Source organism: Physeter macrocephalus, chromosome 21 (genome assembly GCF_002837175.3).
Source record: "Physeter macrocephalus isolate SW-GA chromosome 21, ASM283717v5, whole genome shotgun sequence".
Classification (NCBI taxonomy): Eukaryota; Metazoa; Chordata; class Mammalia; order Artiodactyla; family Physeteridae; genus Physeter; species Physeter macrocephalus.
In genome coordinates this window covers 114,538,775-114,552,503 of record NC_041234.1, presented here as the reverse complement: position 1 = coordinate 114,552,503, position 13,729 = coordinate 114,538,775, and positions in this window count along the sequence as shown.

Below are 13,729 nucleotides of genomic sequence, written 5' to 3'. Positions count from 1 at the left end.
AGATGAATGGATAAAGAAGATGTGGCACATATATACAATGGAATATTACTCAGACATAAAAAGAAACAAAATTGAGTTATCTGTAGTGATGTGGATGGAACTAGAGTCTGTCATACAGAGCGAAGTAAGTCAGAAAGAGAAAAACAAATCCGTATGCTAACACATATATACGGAATCTAAGAAAAAAAAAAAAAGGTCATGGAGAACCTAGGGGTAAGATGGGAATAAAGACACAGACCTACTAGAGAATGGACTTGAGGATATGGGGAGGGGGAAGGGTAAGCTGTGACAAAGTGAGAGAGTGGCATGGACATATATACACTACCAAACGTAAAATAGATAGCTAGTGGGAAGCAGCCGCATGGCACAGGGAGATCAGCTCGGTGCTTTGTGACCACCTAGAGGGGTGGGATAGCGAGGGTGGGAGGGAGGGAGATGCAAGAGGGAAGATATATGAGGACATATGTATATGTATAACTGTTTCACTTTGTTATAAAGCAGAAACTACACACCATTGTAAAGCAATTATACTCTAATAAAGATGTAAAAAAATAATAAAAATATAAATATACGCTTTCTGACTTTGAGACCCTTTTCCATCACATCGTGTTGCAAAGGAAATGCCCTTTTATCAAATAGACAGGATATGCTCTTGGGTCCTGTGCGATTGAAATTGTACAATCAGGATGCTGATCAATAGCGTGTTAGGCTGGTCTCCACCCTGATTCTGTTCTCCCTCATCTTCCCTGCCTGCTTCCAGTCTGTCTTCTTGCCATACCAGCCAAAGGCGCTGTCCTGAAAAATAGAGCAAGGGAACACACTTGCCATTCAGCCTTCCCTCTTCCAGGAGGCACGAACACGTCATCTCTCATGACTTTGGAATCACTCCTTATGAGTTTTGCCGTACAACAGGCACAAAGAATTGTGTCTTATTCTTAGCAAACATTCTCAGCAAGCCTTTTAATGACTCCCGTGGAACCAGTTCCATGCATGCTGTGTTTCTGTCTATACTGAACATTAGCAAGCACAAACAAACATTTCTCTAAAACGCTTTGAAATTAGCAAGACAATGTTAAGCACATTCCTGCTCTTTTGTTGTTTTGAGAACTAAAATATGTATTTATTCTCTTCTGAAGTAACCAAAATTCTCAGACTACACTGTGCCTGTCTGTTTTGGCTGCATTTAAGATCGAAAGGAAAGCACATCAGTTTGACATACTATGTACTATGTACATACTATGTAGATGTGAGCCCTGGTCTGCAAGTATTTTCATCTGCTTCTCCGAGGTGGTAGGTAGAATGATGGAAGTATTTTTATTTCATCTGTTGGCAGCCCATTCCAACGTCCAACACGTTCAAGGGAAGTGTCTGCAATGCAAAGCCAGCATAGGGTGTCAGAAAAAATAAAAGGCAAACCAAATTTAATCTTGGTATTTTTATGGGTACCGTGAGGGAAAAGTAAATGTCACAACGCTGCCTGCAAGATGCTACCACTTGCATGCCAGCTTCCCTTTCCAGTATGACTTAACAACAAAGTTTAGCAGCCACTGACTGAGAAGCTTTTTAGAATAAAAACTTGCTGACATACACAGTGCTCCCAAGACATTCACACCCAAGCGAACACAGACCCAATCTCCCAGCATCTGGAGTTTATACTGCAGTGTGGACTTTGGGGGGCAGGGGCATATGTAAAACCCACCATACCCTCCAAAGTTATTCATGTTTAGGCCGGGGGTAGGGTGGGTGAGATGTAATCATAGTCATAAAATAAACTCATTACAACAAACAACTGCTATCGTTTCATGAGGCTTCTTAGCAGAAGGAGGAGGCCTCTGTGCTCTGGTTGCCAAATCTCTCACTCGAGCCCCAGAAGATAAGGGATCATTAGTGTCTCACAAAATAATGTTGAGTTTCCTTTCACTTTCCTAGTGACTGTTCAGACCTGGTTTTAATACTGTATTCTGTTCACGAATTTCAAACGTCATCTAGCATGTGGGCTTCCACAAGCGTTGTGTTGATACAAGTGCTTTTTAAAAGTGCTCAGGAAGACCAGGACAAGGGCACTGTGCAGGTTGCCAAAAACTCTTACCAGAAAACTAAAAAAATGTGGTGCATGTTTCTAGCGTGGCACAAGAGCTGTGCTCTGTGGCTGCCCTGGCGCAGCACGTCACTATGTCGCCACCCTCACACGCTCCGGGTGAGCATCTGAGCTGCGGCCCGGCTTTCACAAAGAACCTGCTCTTGGGCACTTGGGGGAGAACAGCTTTCCAGGTCGCCTCTAGAATGAGGCTCTCCCTCTGTCATACATCTCCCCAAGCAAGATGAAAATAGGAACAGCAAGCGCTCTGTGCCAGGCGAGGCCTGCCGGAGCCTGCACATCAGGCAAAGCGGTGCTCCCAGCGGAACACGGCAGCACAGCCGCCGGGGCTCTTGGCACCAACAAAATATTTCTTGGGCATGAAAGGCTGCCAGGCCGGGGCTGAGTGCCATGGTAAGAGAGGAGAGAAATGAACCAATCAAGGGAATTTCTTTTTCCTTTTCTCAGAACCTCAAACTAAAAATAAAACACAGGACACTATGAAGTACTAAAAATACAAGCCAGCACAGGGGGAGCACACCCACAGCCATGCACAGGCACACACTCGCTCAGGGTGGGTGGGAACATGGTCTGAATTAATACACGCAGAGCACTGCGAATATCGTATGACACAGATTACGTTCTATGTAATTGTTATCATTATTACGTGTATGAAGATGGGCCTATGTCCATATTGGACCATAGGAATAAAACACCTTGAGTTGCTCAAGATATTTGCTCCCCAATCCAGTCTCGACAAGAGTAGACCAAGTTGTATGGACCTAGAGTCTGTCATACAGAGTGAAGTTAAGTCAGAAAGAGAAAAACAAATACCGTGTGCTAACACATATATATGGAATCTGACAAAAAAAAAAAAAAGGTCATGAAGAACCTAGGGGCAGAATGGGAATAAAGATGCAGACCTACTAGGGAATGGACTTGAGGACACGGGGAAGGGGAAGGGTAAGCTGGGACAAAGTGAGAGAGTGGCATGGACATATATACACTACCAAACGTAAAATAGGTAGCTAGTTGGAAGCAGCCACATAGCACCGGGAGATCAGCTCGGTGCTTTGTGGCCACCTAGAGGGGTGGGATGGGGAAGGTGGGAGGGAGACACAAGAGGGAGGGGATATGGGGATACATGTATACATATAGCTGATTCACTTTGTTATACGGCAGAAACGAACACACTATTGTAAAGCAATTATACTCCAATAACGATGTTAAAAAAAAAGAATAGATCAGGATGTAAAAGGACTCACCTTTGCACATTAAAATTAATACAGAAAGAGCAATGCAAGAAATAATGGGAGCAATTAGGATCATGCTATGCATTGAAAACAAAAAGTCTAAGAATATCATAAGCAGAATCCCAGAGAAAAGTAGGTATCAGTTGACCCAATAAGAGCACCCGACTTTGGAAAAGCTTTTTAGAACCTCCCTCCTCTTCCTGAGTATTAGGAGTCTTCTGAGCAGCCATGTGACTAGAGAGGTTAAAGGTTCCCAGACTTACAGAAACCGAACACTGAAATTACTTTCCTATCTGCTTACCTTCTTCTGGAGGTCAGAAATGCCCTGCTTTAGTCAGTATGGTAGTCAGGCTGTCTATGTTTCTTTAACACAACTCAGACTGAACCTTCCGTGTTCGACATCTGAGTTCAGGAGAGGCTGTCTATAGCTGTAATTTGTGAATGGCCCTATCCACCAGGGTACTTCTCACACATAAGCCTAATTCATCACCCTATTCATCACCCTATTCAATTTTCTCTTCAAGTTATCACCCTTGAGACATATTTAGAATCCTGGAACGTGAGAGCTGGAAGGGGCCTTTGAGATCAACTGGTCCAACCTCCTCCACTCACAACTGATAACTGCATTCCAATTTGTCACCAACGTTGCTTCTGGCACGATGAGGGGTGCTAACACTGAGAAAATAGTAAGCGTTCCTCTTCCCCACATTCTCAGAAAGGCCAAGGTCATAGTCACCCCTCCCCCAGCCAGCCTCACACACAGTTTTCACTGTTTCCTTTCTGTTGCTGTGTGAGGCAGCTCACAAAGCAACAGCCCTTTGTTGCTGAAGGAAGAACAAAACCCTGGCCTCCCAGCAGTGGAGAGATTTATAAGAGCTCAAGTAAGGTCTAAAGGGTAAATTACCCTGTGACTTGTATGTAATCAGCATCTTTTCTAGCATACTACAGGATGATGCTGATTACAGGGAAGGCAAAGGTGGGCAAAAAGGAGCATAAATCATCACAGAAGATGAAGCTTGAACAAGTTAGGGTCTTCATCTTTTTTTCAGTCTTTACACCGCATTCTGCTAAATCTTTTTTTGGAAGAGCATTTAAGAAGAACAAACATTAAAGAGTCTTTCCGGATTTATTTAAAAGTAGGAATAGGGAAAAAAGAAAAGTAGGAATAGGAAATAACTTGATATCCTGTGAGATATTCTTTAGTTTTAGTCAAGAAAGAATACACCCATAAATTGGAGAGAGTGGTCCAGAATTGAGAGCTGTAATTATTGAGGAATCACTTCCATTTGGAGGAAGCAGCAAAGCCTTCAGGGAGGAGCTGTGACTTTCACATTTCTTTCTCCTCTTCCTGTTTTATTCTTTATTGTTTCCTTTCACAGATTTCTGAAAGAGTGTTGTTATATTTGGGTAAAATTATGATAAGCATACCTTAACTTCTGTCTCTCTCTCTCTCTCAATCCTATACTTCATCCACAGAAATCTCAAGTGCCCATTGCATCCTGGGAACTTTCAGTGTCAAGTTAACCCCACCTTAGCACTCAGAGCACAGCACTGCAAGTGCTCCCTAGGACAGTAAGCTCCATGAGGGCAGAAACCTTGTCTGTGTTATTTACCACTGTGTGCCCAGCACAGAGAAAGTGCCCAATCAGTTGACTGAATGAATGATTACGGAACCAGCTCTTCGGAGAGCTATGTGGCTGTGATCTCTAATGCAACTGAGAAGAATATATTCCTAGGCAGAGTTTTCCCACATCCCCTTGACCTTTATAAGGGCCATTGCCCATCTGCCCCATCCATGCAGGATTCTGGTACCTAGCATGCAGCAGGCACTTGAATATTGGTGTACCAGCATACTGAATACGTTATAGAAATCATTTAGTAAAGCCATCATCATAGACCTAGACATTTTAGGATAGCCCCTTTCAATATAAAATATGCAAGCCCTTTTAAGTAACAAAATTGAGGATCAAATGTAAGTAATAACTCAGTTATAATTCTTTACTTGAATGCTTTCTGATGGCTGTGTGTAATACGTGACTGACATCCAAATTATATTGACCTTCCACCTAAAAATCATCTGAGTTTTACAATAAATTCACGTTACCGGGTTCCCACAGTCCATACAGAATTTATATGCTCATCTAATCACCACATACATACATCCCCATTCTAAAGAATAGATACCAGCTAATGTTCATGAGTCAGAGGAACAGTTAAAACATTAATTAATCCGGGCACTTATACATGTTTCTGATGGAAGTACAGCCATTTATTTGAAGCAAGTCATTTATCTGCAAAAGGCCTTCAGTACATGTGAAGAAGTAAAAATGTCTATGCTTCTCATAGGTACTTTGGAATTCCACACAAACAGGGATATGGGCTTAGTAAATGCTTTTTATGCCAAGACTTTATTTATTATACAAAGCTTTAGTTAAATACATGTGAACATCCCATACAATATAAACATACAAGATTCTAGAAAGATTTGACCCCTCCATTTTTCTCACCTTGCAAAGATAACTAATGATAGCTCCTCCAATTCCTCACCTCCATTTCTCATTGAGACTTCCATACCCCTACTTTCAGCTGCTCCAGCTCCTGTCTTGACTTCAAAATTGTTTTCCCATCTCTGGTTTCTCCCTACCCTAGTCCATTATTCAAGGCACCAAAGAGATTTTTCTAAATACAGATTTAATCTTGTTACTACCCTGCTCAAACCCACAATGCCTTCAGTCTCCTTAGCACGACGTTCAAGGGCCTTCATGAGCTGACTGCAGCCTATCTTATCACCTCATCCTTGCCATTCTCCCTCTATGATTCAGCCTCCAGTTAGTTCCACCAGATGTCTCACCTCGACCAAAAGAGGTGACGCACTTGCATCCCTCTGTGCCTTTGAATCTCTGTTCCCTTTTCCACCATTTGCAGCCAACACAATTCTACTCACCCTTCTCAGTCCAGCTCTAGGGTAAATTTTGCTAGGTCTCCTGCTCAGACCAAGTTAGTGGCTGCCTCCTCTCTTTTCTCAATGCACTCTATGTATCCTTCTATTGTAGCATTTAGAGGTCTGCATTAGCATTCATTTTATGCATGACTTTCTGCACCACTTGATTGTGAACTCATGGAGGATTAGTGCCGGAGTTTTGCGCAGTGTTTAATAAATATTCGTTACATGAATGAATGAGTGAGTTAATGAGTTAATTACTTCCCTCTGCTATGGACGTTAGTCAGCATTCAAAAGAGTCCTTTTTCATTTGGGAATCTCTTTATTTCCATTTGGTATAATGAGGTCTCTTAAGCCTACCAGAGATCTGGGAAAAGGAAATGTAATAGATGGGAAAATATTTTTAAGTAGGCATGTGTGGGCATTAGCTTAATCCCTTTAAAGACAGAAGTTACATGCCGGAATATATCATGAATGAGAATGTTGAAGAAATGCTTCGTTGAATAATAGCTAGGAGTGAAAAGTTCTTGTCTTTAACCCTGGGAGCAGTAAGGTGATAACACATATTTCAGTCCTCTCCCTCTACTCGCTCTTGTCAGTGTTTACCAGATGAAAAAAAACATCAACTTCTTTCGTCCAGATTTCTGGTCTCTAAAGAGTGAAAAGGAAATACTTTCATATTAATTGTTCTTGATTTTCAAATTTTTATGAAGATCAGGTGAATTTACAAACGTGGTAGTATGGTTTAAAAAATAAATTGCTGGATGAGACCTTCACGATGGCAGAGGAGTAAGACATGGAGATCACCTTCCTCCCCCAAAAATACATCAGAAATGCAACTACATGTGGAACAACTCCTACAAAACACCTACTGAACGCTGGCAGAAGACCTCACACTTCCCAAAAGATATATATATATATATATATATATATATATATATATATATATATAGAGAGAGAGAGAGAGAGAGAGAGAGAGAGAGAGAGAGAGAGAGAGTTCCTTTTTCTCTTTTTGTGAGTGTGTATGTGTATGCTTCTTTGTGTGATTTTTGTCTGTATAGCTTTGCTTTTACCATTTGTCCGAGGGTTCTGTCTCTCGGTTTTGTTTTGTTTTTTTTTAGTATAGTGTTTAGCACTTGTTATCATTTGTCAATTTGTTTTATGGTTTGGTTGCTCTCTTCTTTCTTTCTTTTTTTTTTCTCTTTTTTAATTATGTTTTAATTTATTTTATTTTTAATAATACTTTTTCATTTTTATTTTAATAATTTTATTACATTATATTATATATTATTTTCCTCTTTCTATCTTTCTTTCTTTTTTCTCACTTTTCTTCTGAGCTGTGTGGCTGACAGGGTCTTGGTGCTCCGGCCGGGTGTCAAGACCGTGCCTCTGAGGTGGGAGACCTGAGTTCAGGACATTGGTCCACAAGAGACCTCTCGGTCTCATGTGATATCATTCGGCAAGAGCTCTCCCAGAGATCTCCGTCGCAACGCTAATACAGAGCTCCACTCAATGATCAGCAAGCTCCACAGCTTGACAACCTATGTCACACAACCAGCAAGACAAGAACACAACCCCACCTATTAGCAGAGAGGCTGCCTAAAATCATAATAAGGTCATGAACACCCCAAAACACACCACCAGATGCAGTCCTGCCCACCAGAAAGACAAGATCCGGCCTCATCCACCAGAACACAGGCACTAGTGCCCTCCACCAGGAAGCCTACACAACCCACTGAACCAACCTTAGCCACTAGGGGCAGGTACCAAAAACAACGGGAACTACAAACCTGCAACCTGCAAAAAGAAGACACCAAACAAAGTAAGATAAGCAAAATGAAAAGACAGACAAAAACACAGCAGTTGAAGGAGCAAGGTAAAAACCCACCAAACCAAACAAATGAAGAGGAAATAGGCAGTCTACCTGAAAAAAAAATTCAGAGTAAGGATAGTAAAGATGATCCAAAATCTTGGAAATACAATGGAGAAAATACAAGAAATGTTTAACAAGGACCTAGAACTCAAGAGCAAACAAACAATGATGAATAACCCAATAAATGAAATTTAAAATACTCTAGAAGGAATCAATAGCAGAATAACTGAGGCAGAAGAACGGATAAGTGACCTGGAAGATAAAACAGTGGAAATAACTACTGCAGAGCAGAATAAAGAAAAAAGAATGAAAAGAACTGAGGACAGTCTTGGAGACCTCTGGGACAACATTAAACACACCAACATTCGAATTATAGGGGGCTGCAGAAGAAGAAGAGAAAAAGAAAGGGACTGAGAAAATATTTGAAGAGATTACAGTTGAAAACATCCTTAATATGGGAAAGGAAATATTTAATCAAGTCCAGGAAGCACAGAGAGACCCATACAGGATAAATCCAAGGAGAAACACACCAAGACACATATTAATCAAACTATCAAAAATTAAATACTAAGAAAAAATATTAAAAGCAGCAAGGGAAAAACAACAAATAACATACAAGTGAATCTGCATAAGGTTAACAGCTGACCTTTCAGCAGAAACCCTGCAAGCCAGAAGGGAGTGGCAGGACATATTTAAAGTGATGAAAAGGAAAAACTTACAACCAAGATTACTCTACCCAGCAAGGATCTCATTCATATTTGATGGAGAAATTAAAACCTTTAAAGACAAGCAAAAGCTAAGAGAATTCAGCACCACCAAACAAACTTTACAACATGTGCTCAAGGAACTTCTCTAGGAAGGAAACACAAGAGAAGGAAAAGACCTACAAAAACAAACCCAAAACAATTAAGAAAATGGTAATAGGAACACGCATATCGATAATTACCTTAAATGTAAATGGATTACATAGTCCAACCAAAGGACATAGACTGGCTGAATGGATACAAAAACAAGACCCCTATATATGCTGTGTACAAGACACTCACTTCAGACCTAAGGACACATACAAACTGAAAGTGAGGGGATGAAAAAAGATATTCCATTCAAATGGAAATCAAAAGAAAGCTGGAGTAGCAATTCTCATATTTTAAATGATACATTAAACAAGATGGACTTAATTGATATTTATAGGACATTTCATCCAAAAACAACAGAATACACATTCTTCTCAGGTGCTCATGGAACATTCTCCAGGATAGATCATATCTTCAGTCACAGATCAACCCTTGGTAAATCTAAGAAAATTGAAATCATATCAAGTATCTTTTCTGATCACAACGCTATGAGACTAGATATCAATTACAGGAAAACACCTGTAAAAAATAAAAACACATGGAGGCTGAACAATACACTACTAAATAACCAAGAGATCACTGAAGAAATCAAAGAGAAAATCAAAAAAATTCCTAGAAATAAATGACAATGAAAACATGGCGACCCAAAACCTATGGGATGCAGCAGAAGCAGTTCTAACAGGGAAGTTTATAGCTATACAATCCTACCTCAAGAAACAAGAAACATCTCAAATAAACAACATAACCTGACACCTAAAGCAATTAGAGAAAGAAGAACAAAAATCCCCAGAGTTAGCAGAAGGAAAGAAATCATAGACATCAGATCAGAAATAAATGAAAAAGAAATGAAGGAAATGATAGCAAAGATCAATAAAACTAAAAGCTGGTTCTTTGAGAAGGTTAAACAAAATGGATAAACCATTAGCCAGACTCATCAAGAAAAAAAGGGAGAAGAGTCAAATCAATAGAATTAGAAATGAAAATGGAGAAGTAACATCTGACACTGCAGAAATACAAAGGATCATGAGAGATGCCAATAAAATATGCCAATAAAATAGACAACCTGGAAAAAATGGACAAACTCTTAGAAAAGCACAACCTTCTGAGACTAAACAAGGAAGAAATAGAAAATTTGAACAGACCAATCACAAGCACTGAAATTGAAACTGTGATTAAAAATCTTCCAACAAACAAAAGCCCAGGACCAGATGGATTCACAGGCGAATTCTATAAAACATTTAGAGAAGAGCAAACACCTATCTTTCTCAAACTCTTCCAAAATATAGCAGACGGAGGAACACTCCCAAAGTCACTCTCCAAGGCCACCATCACACTGATACCAAAAGCAAACAAAGATGTCACAAAAAAAGAAAACTACAGGCCAATAACACTGATGAACATAGATGTAAAACTCCTCAACAAAATAATAGCAAACAGAATCCAACAGCACATTAAAAGCATCATACACCATGATCAAGAGGGGTTTAACCCAGGAATGCAAGGAATCTTCAGTATACACAAATCAATCAATGTGATAAACCGTATTAACAAATTGAAGGATAAAAAACATATGATCATCTTAATAGAAGCACAAAAAAGCTTTTGACAATATTCAACACCCATTTATGATAAAAACCCTCCAAAAAGTAGGCATAGAGGGAAATTACCTCAACATAATAAAGGCCATATATGACAAACCCACAGCCAATATCATTATCAATGGTGAAAAACTGAAACTCCAAATTGGAAAAGAAGTAAAGCTGTCACTGTTTGCAGATGACATGATTCTATACATAGAGAATCCTAAAGATGCTACCAGAAAACTTCTAGAGCTAATCAATGAATTTGGTAAAGTAGCAGAATACAAAGTTAATGCTTAGAAATCTCTTGCATTCCTATACACTAAGGATGAAAAATCTGAAAGAGAAATTAAGGAAACACTCACATTAACCATTGCTACAAAAAGAATAAAACAGCTAGGAATAAACCAATCTAGGAGACAAAAGACCTGTATGCAGAAAACTATAAAACACTGATGAAAGAAATTAAAGATGATACAAACAGATGCAGAGATATACCATGTTCTTGGATTGCGAGAATCAACATTGTGAAAATGAATATACTACCCAAAGCAATCTACAGATTCAGTGCAATCACTATCAAACTACCAATGGCATTTTTCACAGAACTAGAAGAAAAAATTCCACAATTTGTATGGAAACACAAAAGACCCCAAATAGCCAAAACAATCTTGAGAAAGCAAAACAGAGTTGGAGGTATCAGGCTCCCTGACTTCAGACTATACTACACAGCTACAGTAATCAAGACAGTACGGTACTGGCACAAAAACAGAAATATAGATCAATGGAACAGGATAGAATGCCCAGAGATAAACCCATGCACATATCATCACCTTATTTTGTTAAATCAGGCAAGAATATACATTGGAGAAAAGACAGCCTCTTCAATAAGTGGTGCTGAGAAAACTGGACAGCTACACATAAAAGAATGAAATTAGAACACTCCCTAACACCATACACAAAAATAAACTCAAAATGGATTAAAGACCGAAATGTAATGCCAGACACTATCAAACTCTTAGAGGAAAACATAGGCAGAACACTCTATGACTTAAATCACAGCAAGGTCTTTTTTAACCCACCTCCTAGAGAAATGGAAATAAAAACAAAAATAAACAAATGGGACCTAATGAAACTTAAAAGCTTTTGCACAGCAAAGGAACCCATAAACAAGACCAGAAGACCACCCTCAGAATGGGAGGAAACAGTTGCAAATGAAGCAACTGACAAAGGATTAATCTCCAAAACATACAAGCAGCTCATGCAGCTCAATATCAAAAAAACAAACAACCCAATCCAAAAACAGGCAGAAGACCTCAATAGATATTTCTCCAAAGAAGATATACAGATTGCCAACAAACACATGGAAGGATGCTCAACATCACTAATCATTAGAGAAATGCAAATCAAACTACAATGAGGTATCACCTCACACCAGTCAGAATGGCCATCATTAAAAAATCTACAAACAATAAATGCTGGCGAGGGTGTGGAGTAAAGAGCACCCTCTTGCACTGTTGGTGGGAATGTAAATGGATACAGCCACTATGGAGAACAGTATGGAGGTTCCTTAAAAAACCAAAAATAGAACTACCATACGACCCAGCAATCGCACTTCTGGGCATATACCCTGAGAAAACCATAATTCAAAATAGTCATGTACCGCAATGTTCATTGCAGCACTATTTACAATAGCCAGGACATGGAAGCAACCTAAGTGTCCATCAACAGATGAATGGATAAAGAAGGTGTGGCACATATTACTCAGCCATAAGAAGAAACGAAACTGAGTTATTTGTAGTGAGCTGGATAGACCTAGAGTCTGTCATACAGAGTGAAGTAAGTCAGAAAGAGGAAAACGAATACCGTATGCTAACACATATATATGGAATCTAAAACAAAATGGTTCCGATGAACCTAGGGCAGGAAAGGAATAAAGATTCAGACGAAGAAAATGGACTTGAGGACACAGGGAGGGGGAAGTGTAAGATGGGATGAAGTGTGAGAGTTGCATTGACATATGTACACTACCAAATGTAAAATAGATAGCTAGTGGGAAGCAGCTGCATAGCACAGGCAGATCAGCTCGGTGTGATAGGGAGAGTGGGAGGGAGATGCAAGAGGGAGGAGATATGGGGATATATGTATATGTATAGCTGATTCACTTTGTTATAAAGCAGAAACTAACACAATTGTAAAGCAATTATACTGCAATAAAGATGTTAAAAAGATTTTAAAAATAAATTGCCTGCTGTAGGTAAAAATTATTTGTTCAATTTACAAAACTGTGGAAATCTCTTCATCCAAAATTTAATTCACAAGTTTATTTAGTATAATTTCTAATCATGGCACAATTTGTAACGTAAGCCATAGAATCACACATTTTTGATCAAAAGAGGTTTTAGGACCATTTTTGTCCAATGTAGATAACAGATTTGGGGAGATTTTGATGTCATTATTACTTATAGAAAAAAAAGCCATCAGCAGTATGAGATGTTGTGTGTGCAGAAAGCCACACAGCAGTTTTTAATCTACCAATTCTAGGGGTAACCAAAAACAAATGTAAAGAAATCTTGATTTGTCTATTTAGGCATCAAGTAGACACCTTTTGTACTTATTTTCCAAATCAGTCTTTAAGATTTATTTGTATGATCTTTACTTGGTTTGATTGTTTATAACAATCATGAATGGAATTCAGTAACACTAAGGTTAGTAGCTTAAAACAAAACAATTAATGCCAGAAGATTTTTAAGTCACAGGCTAGCTCTCTACTGTGATTCAGCAACTTTTAGCCGTTGCAGAGCAAAGCTTTCTGAATCTGTAGCCATCTGACCCTTCCCAGAGCTCATGGAGAGAAGCTTGTGGTGCTTGAATCCACACTTCCATGCTTGAGGAAGCAAGGCAGCCAGCCCCACAGCAGAGACTGCCTCTCCTCTCGGCTCAGGGCCTCTGCACTACTTGACACTATTGGGATTTTGTCAGCCCAAGGAATCAATGAGCAATGTGGTGAGTGCTTTTATTTAAAAGAAAAAAACAGAAGAAGAAGAATGTAAGCCCCAAGTGTTGAGCCCAACATACAGTGTGGACTTTCCTCAGTCACAGCCACGCCCACACTGCCCTTCAATAATTGATGCGTTTTCATGCCAGAAAG